This window comes from Corvus brachyrhynchos, unplaced genomic scaffold (assembly GCF_000691975.1).
Source record: "Corvus brachyrhynchos isolate BGI_N302 unplaced genomic scaffold, ASM69197v1 scaffold3, whole genome shotgun sequence".
Lineage (NCBI taxonomy): Eukaryota > Metazoa > Chordata > Aves > Passeriformes > Corvidae > Corvus > Corvus brachyrhynchos.
Window position 1 is genome coordinate 8,377,195 of NW_008237619.1, and position 8,419 is coordinate 8,385,613.

The following is an 8,419-nucleotide window of genomic DNA, read 5'->3' on the forward strand; positions in this document are numbered from 1 at the left end:
AAGATTAGGCAGCAGTTTGAATAACCAAGAGAAGATATAAAACATTGTGTTCGAATTGACCCACTTTGGGTTTGGCCCGAGATGAAATGGTTGTGGTTTACTTTTATTTTGCTGAAAACATTTACACAGTTTTGTTTCTGTTTGAATCTAACCTATTGTTTTTTCTTTCTGTTTTTTTTGTTGAGACACTGTAAAAACCAGGCAAAATTCTTCTTTAATCCATTTAACCCTTGGCTACTGCAGCTGCTCCTCATTCAAACAGAACGAGATGGGCAAACTAGAGTATCCTAAAGGTGTCAGACTTGAGTGGTACTAGCTCCCAGGTCCAAATCCCCTTGGCTTGCTCCTGATATATGTGTCCCTGATGATGTAGGGCCTATTAAAAAAAGACCATATCCTCAAGACATTCTTTCCTTAAGTGACACACTGCCTCCAGTATTTTTATAGGACAGCGCTAATTTTTCATAATGAGACACAGTAGGCCACGGCTCTTTAATAGACTTGTCAAGTCTCATGTATTCGGGATGAAATGAGCTCATTTGGTTTCTGTCTCTCACTCCCCTGTTGTGGTGTAGCTGAGATGCAGATGTGCACTGCCCTGGCCCTCTGCTGCTACAGAAGGACGTGCCCAAATGTTGCCAGAAGTCTGGTGCTGCAGGAACCCAAGGAGCACACACGGCTGCTGGGTCCAGCAAATAACACAGTCTGCACAGTGGCTGCTGCAGGGTCAAGGATCCCCTGTCCATACCACCCATTGTCCCTTGCCATGTCACCTGCTATGTTCATGTTTGTGAGAGACCTGTCTGCTGGCTCAGAACATAGGACGGGAGGCTCCTCAGCCTGGGAACTTGCTCTGCTTTTTCCAGAGATAGAGAGGATCCATTACCATTCCTTTGCCTTAAGGATGGTCTGTCCAGAAGAGCCTTTTCCAGTCACCTCCCTTTCTTGAGGCAGGACCTTCCCAGCACAGCCTGCTGGGGCAGCCCCAGCTCAGGATTTACAACAAGTACTTTGAGTGGGGCTTTCCAGCTCACCTCCTCTGATGCTGTTACCAACAACAAGGGCTCAATGGCAGTTCGTCTGCAAGGCCTCCTTAACCTGAAGACTAGAATCTAACAACTTTCTGGTGGGCACATTACTTGGAGTTAAGTTTCATGGCCAGTGCTGGTAATGGAAGATTTGCAGGCTTGGGTGTGTCACCACACAGGCCAGTGCTGGTCGTGGAAGATTTGCAGGCTTGGGTGTGTCACCACACCAAGCAGCTGAAGGTGGCACCTCTGTGGCTGAGGAACTGGCTACTCCCGTGATGCTGAGAGGCTTATTGTGACAAAATCCCACAGCTTTTAGAAGGAATAATACTAAAAGCAAAGGGATTTCTAGTATGTCACCAACATCCTGCAGACTGTTCTGAGAATGGCATTTTTCAGCAGAGCCTGTGACACCTACCATTTGTAATTCACAGCAGCAACAAACCTGAGAGACTCGGGCCTGAGCAGGCAAGAGGTGGGCAAGGTAAGCTTGCCCTTCCCAGCTTGGCTGGGATTTTCAGTGCATGCCTTCAGATCACTTCATGTCTGGCAGGAATAGTGAGAGATACTCATCTAACACCATAGTGTATTCTGAGGAAGAAGGAAGAGACTGCAAGAAGAAGAGAAGATAAAAATGGCTTTGGTCAGGGCTTGAGCCTGCTAAGTTGTGCTCTTTTTTGGCTTTCCCTTGTGTGCTGGTGAGCAGTCTTCTGCCACCCATCCCTGCTTTCTTTCAGCATATCGCATGTGCTACCCCTGTGCGTGTGTGCTGAGGATGTGTGCAGTGGTGTCTGCGCTGTCGGCACCCCTGCAGCTGGTATGGAGAGAATGCCAGAGAGAAAAGCCAGTCCCCTCCAACAGCTGGCACTGCCGAAGAGCTTGCCTGCCTTATTAACAATCCACTTATCTGGAATCTGCTCGCTGAGCAGAAACTGCTCCATAAATCCTCCAGCAATTTGCATTCCTCATGGCTGTCGCTCATTACCACTGACCTCACTTCTTCTGCTGGAGATGATCAGCCTCCCACCGTCCTGCCTGCGAGACGCTTCTCCATTACCACAACCCATTAGCAGTGGCAGCGGCAGCGCCTCCGCGAATGAACGCACCGCTGCTGAGTCAGGAAACATTCCCAACTCCGCTCCTCTCTCGGCGCTCCCTCCCCACGCCCCGGCAGGGAGGCGGTGACAGCGAGCGCAGCTCTGTTGCTCTCCCTTGCGTGTTTCAAGGCCAGGCTCCGCATCCCGGAGAACTCAGGGCGGTCATTACTGACCTCGCACTCCTGCATGCACGGGTGGGAAATGAGGTGCAGCGGATGGAAGCGTCTGAAACCACCAGTGCTTGCTAATCAGCGGTGGGGTTTCTCAAATAGCAGCTCACCCACTTGGTGCATGTGGATGCAGCTTTTTAGTTTAATACCCTACTCCTCACTCTTTGAGAACCGTGTTTCTGCTGCTTCCTTCCTCAGGAGCTGAGAAGCAAAAACTTACAGACATCTCACCCTAGTGTAAGCTGAGGGAGTGCTTGAGGAGGCTGAAGCAGCCGGTGCTCACTCAGCTCTGACCCAAGTGGTCATTTTGCAGGGGCTTGTGATGGGTAGGTCAGGGACAAAGAAAGCAAGGATTCATGTTACTGCTCTCCTTCCTGAGTGCCAGGGCAACTGGAAGTGTGAGGGCTCATGCTGCCTCCTCCTTCGTTGCAAAGACACATCAGCAGCAGCAGCTGAGTGTTCAGCTTCCAGGCAGGGGACGCAAAGTCAGGGACATGCTCCAGTCTTGCAGTGAAGGGTGAAAAAGGGACTTAAATTGTGTTTTGAACCTGTTACCCTTCTGTACAGTTTTGGGGGTCCCACAGCAAAGTACCACACCAGATGTTTTCCCAGAGCCTCAAAATAGTCATGCAATACTCCTGTAGTAGTCCTCTTACATAGTCATGTAAGACTCTTCTTTTTCAGTTCTCTGTCCATGGTTGAAATCATAAATGGCTGAGAGAGTCACTGGCAGAGTAGCTGGAAGCATGCAGTGACTTAAGAGCTTCAGTTCAGAGCAGGCAGGAGAAAAGGACCTGGCTGTTTTGTTTAAATCCAGGTGTGATTCCATAAGTTTTAGAAACTGGAACATGATTTTCAGGTGAGTCGTCTGGTCTCTGATTTCCTATAGATGTTCAAATGCATTGTGAGCAATATGGATATAGCTCATATGGCTGTAAGTTTGTGAATGAGCATTCATTCTGTAATGTAAGGAAGGGTTTTATTTTAGTGGGAATGGAGAAAGGGGTGTGGGCAGAGGAAAAAGCCTCCTAGTATTCCCTAAGCTCTTTTCCCTTTGGCCCAGGCAAGCAAAGCCTTTCTTTGCAGGGGGAGAAACATGTTTACTTAGTATAGCAGAGGGACCTCATTAAAGTACAGCTCACGTATAGCCAGGGGTTTCATATACAGCTTTTTTTTTTTTTTTAACCTTCCCTGTCTTGATGGAAACAAAAGGAGGAGAAGAGAGAAAAAAAAAAGGAGAAAGAAAAGGAAGGAAGTGAATTGCTTAATGGAGGTTCTCTGCCTGCATATTTAATACCCTGGTTTTATTGAATAGAAGGTGAAAAAGTGCACCTTGTTTGTTGCTTGCCTGTCAACCCATGGCAAGAAGGCATCCTTTCCCTTGGCTGGTGTCTTTTATTAGTCAATGGTTTCCAGAGTGTAATTATACTGTAGATCTGAGATGCATTATACACACAATTACAATTCCCCAGCCGAGCCTGTTATTTATTAACCAGGGAAATATTTGTTCAATTGTTTTGGAGGGCTAAGGTTTTCTTTTGTTTCTTTCTTTTTTTCCTGACCCTTTAAACTGTAACACAGATCCTTGGAAAAGGTCTGTGCTTTGTGTCTTGGTGAGGGTAGGGTGAATGTCCCATTCTGCTAGCTCACCATGTCACCTAAAAGCCTTGGCAAGAGAAACTGCAGTCTGGGACTGAATTTGCAGGGGCAGAGCAAAAGGCACTGGAAGATCTTATGGAAATTTTTCTTTGCTTGGTTCCTGGTTTGCTTTCATAAAAGGGAGGTGACCTCTGGGCTTTGCAGGGCCCCTGTGGGGGGATTGCTTTTGGTTAAAAGCCTAGCACAGCTTTGCCAAAATCTGTTCCCTCCTGTGCATTTGTGTAGGTCAAAATCCACTGTTTATGTTCAAGTCAGCTTTGCCATAGCAGAATATCCACCCAAAGCCTGTTTTGACTTCTTGTTCTTTGGGGCTACTTAAGAGTATCCTTTCTTAAAGCAGAAACAAGCTACAGCTTGGCCTAACACTTGAAAACTGGATCCTAGTAGTCCTTCCGGGCAAACAGCATCTCTTTCTAGATTTTGTGTGCCACTCTGGCCATTAAGAAAATACAGCATCTGTAACTTATCTTGACAAGAACACAGAGGGCAAAGGAGAATGACAAAAAAATGTAAGGACAGGGTTGCTGGTTTAACCAAGCAATTTAGGACCACAGACCACAACATAATTGGCCACTAGTCGTTCAGATCAAGAGTCCACCTTGCACTGTCTTGTCCTTTCTCTGAAAGCAGCTGGTAGCAGCAGAGTAGGTAAGGATAAAAGCTTTGCAGCCACTTTCCCTTCAGAAATATGTTTCCTGAAATGTAGTGAGCTCTGTTAAAAATGCATCCCATCCATCTATCATCCCAGGTGCTGTCCTGCCGGGATTTTTCCATTTCCACAATATCCTCACTTTAATAAGGTGACCAGAACAGGGCAAAAATCATTTCCTTGTTATTAATTATTACCATGACTGCTGTACAGCAGTGTGCTCAAGGGTGTAGAGCTATAATCCCCAAGAACCTCCTCCTGAAGGGTATTTTATCTTCCCTCACACTCCTAAACACTAGTATGTCAGACCTGCCCCTGCAGCTTTCCTCTCAAGCTGTGCTTCAGCCCTTCTCCCCTTGACCCTACATAACCAGCAGGTCCTCCTGGCACGTGCCTTATCCCTTCCTTAGACTCTGCCTGTGTGGGAACATCCTTCTAAATATGACCCCAGAGGTAGATTTAAACTGATAAGGTTTGCAGGGATAATCCTTGTACAGGGTGCAACTTTTTGGCTATTAGAGGAGCCTATTTAATCAGGTTAGCTGATGTGATTTGGGAAAATGTTTGCAATACCCCAGCCCTCTGCCCCTAAGCCCCTTTTTATCATGTGGGGATAATGGTGTTCATGCTGGGATTCATTCTGCTAAACTCTGTATCTGAATCCCCACTGATGTGACTGCTGGAGCTCTCCCTTGAAAGCAAGACCTCAGATGACACTTCAGGCTTTTGTTTCAATGCAGCTAACAAAATGCTCCTGGCAGCTCTGGTGTTCAGTGTTTGGTAGCTTCACTGCTACTACAGCCACCCCCTGGTGCCTACCCCACTCTTCTGTTGGGTGTATCTCACTCTGGAACCAAATAAACAGAGACATGGCCTATATGCTGTCCAGCCACTGCAGCTGACAGCCCAAAAAACCAACAGAAGCTGCTGGTAAGGGTGGCTTTGGGCTGCTGCTGTGTATGGCAGCAGCTAAAGACCAGGCAAGTTCTTCTGCCAGCAGCCATGGCAAGCATACTGACTTGGGAGCAGGCAGCCAGGGAGGGGTGACTTCTGAGAGCAGCACAGCTGTTTGCTTACGTGCACCCGAGCCACGCTCCCACAGCACTTTCTGCTCTTAGCCTACATGCATCCCAGCAGTATTTTCTCCTGGCAAGGAAAGACAGCAGCTAACCTGAGAGAAAATCTTAGGAGAACCAAAGCAGCTGTTGTTTTGAGATGAGTAAGGACCTGAGATCCAGTCGTAGTTCGCGCTTTCTGTGAGTGGCTCTGTCTTTACAAGCCTTTTACACCTATGAGGTTACGATGAATTAAGAGCCTAACTTATTTTTTTTCCTAACAAAGACATGGTCCACTTGGGGTTGGGATTTGCTTGTTTCCATTTACACTGACAATATACTTGAAAGGGAAGCAAGAGGAGACCCTGCTACTTGGAAACAGCATCTGTATTTTACTCCCTTTCATTAAGTGAAATGCAATGTCCATAAACTACTATGTGCACAAAGGTCTCTTTCTCACCTTGATGCATAGCAGAGCATGGTCTTGATGACAGCCCTCACAGCTATTGGTTTTCTCTGCCAGGCTAAATCCAGTTGCAAAAAATGATAGAAATAACTTTTAAAGGTCTTCGTTTCAAGTCCCAATACCCGCCCTATGTCTGAAAGATTGTAAAGATGAGATATTGGGTGAAATGTGATGTGTGCACAGCATATGTGATTTAAGATAGTGAACCCAAAGAAATACAAGAAAAACAGGTCTGAATTTCAGTGGGCATCTTTAAATGTCTACTTTCTAAGAGTTTCTAAATCTTCAACTGAAGACATTATTTAATAAATCTATTTTTCCTGATGCCAGATTTGAAAATTGAATTCAGTAATTATACATCAGCCAGTGTAAATCTCCATACATAGCCTTATCTGTGGAGCAATTCTGATGCCTGTATACTAGATCCCACAAAACCTTAGGACTGGAATTAAGATTTAGGACTAAAATTAAGACTGCTAGAAAGTACATTCCCCCAGACATAATGACGGACGAAAGAACTTATTAAATTAGCAAATATTTAGGTTTTCATTTTATTTTGTCAGTCTCTGTCACTTTCTGTCTGTCACCTGCAGCAGATGCAACTCATATCTCAGCTGAACACACAAATAGTGCTTGTTCATTTTGGAAATGTTTATTTGTTAGGCATCCGTTTGTTTGCATGAGTTATATGGCTTCCATCAATTACACTGTACGTGGTTCTTTATGTGAGATCATTTTGCAGTAGCATAAGAGCATGAACTGTAGTGTGATTCCTAATAGTGGCTGGGGGATATGTTGCTGCTGCTATTCAGAGAAAATAATGGCAGTGGGGAAACCTGCACCATTATTGTTTTTGTAATTGTTGGTTTACATGATGACAGTTTGAGCGTAGAAATTACAAAAAGTAATAAGATATTTTAGGGCTGGAGCCTCAGTTTCAGATCAGAGTCTGCATTTCTCAGGATATAATGCAGAGCTCTTCCAAGGACGGGGTGTATGGTTTTCATGGAAGGCATTTTGCTTTTGTTACAAAAATGCTGCTGCTCATTTCCTTTTGGAGTCTTGCTATTACAATGGCTCCCTGAATAGCAATTACAGGAGTGCTGAAAAAGTTTATAATTTTTGATTCAATGCAACCACTTCACTAGTATTAAACTTTCTTACAGAAATGCCACTACATACTGCACATACAACCATTAATTCAACCATGACCAAATCAGCAACAGTGTTCTTAGACACATATATCTTATGAAAAGGGGAAGGTGATGACTAATTAGCATTAGAAATATGATCAAGAGTTTATATCTTGTAGTGGCTTAGATCAAAGATGGTGTGGGCTTGGTGTTCTCAGCCTGGATCCCTATGGGCATATGTCTGTGTAGGAAGCCACATTAAAATCTGGCATAATTCAATATGATTAGCTGATTCTGTTTAAGCAAAAGCTGGTTTAATAGGCAAGGGTCTCAGAAAAGAGGGAGAGGCTTCAAATTCAAGATAAGAGGCAGAATTGTGAGGGGAGTTTGGGACTAGAATAACAAGGAAAAAGCAAGGAAAACAGGTAGGGGTGTTAATGGGGACCCCAGCTCTAGGGTAGAGGGGAACCTGTGAGGCAGGAACGAGGGGTGTCAGGAGCACTTGTGGCTACAGGGACACAGGTCTGCAAAGGTGGTGAGGAGAAGGGGGGCTGCAAATCAGAGGAGAGCTGACTGCACTCTAATTAATAGCATGAGTTTTAAAGAGCGTGAAGTCACCTCAACACCAGCTCACGAGATGTATGGGATTAGTTTGTATAGTAATGAAAGAGTAATAACCAGAATTTAATTGTTATGGCTGCTGAACTAGCTGACCCCTCAGCCCAGTGGGCATTTAGATAATTTTCAGAACTGCAGTGAGCCTAGCTAACTCTTCATATGGGGAGGAGGAGGGGGATGGGAAGGGGGGTCTCTGGCGAGAAATATGCAACGAAAAGCAAACTAGTAATTGCAATGCTGCATTCTCGTGTTTCCCCTGACATTCTAAACCAGGGGTGGGGGTCTTTGTCTGCCAGCACTGTCTTTGTGCATCAGACCAGCAGTGTGTCCAGCTTGGCGTCTTGGCTTGTGTCACAATCTGGTATCAGATGCCTGAGGAAGTACAAGAAACCCATAGAAACACAGATCAGGCTGCCTAAATTCAGACTTTCTTTATGGACTACCTAAAGACACCCACAGACAGGTGAGCAGTCCTGTAGCTACTCCAGCTGCCTCTCCAGAAGGGCAGGACTCTACTGTGGAATATTTTTGGTCTCATCCACCT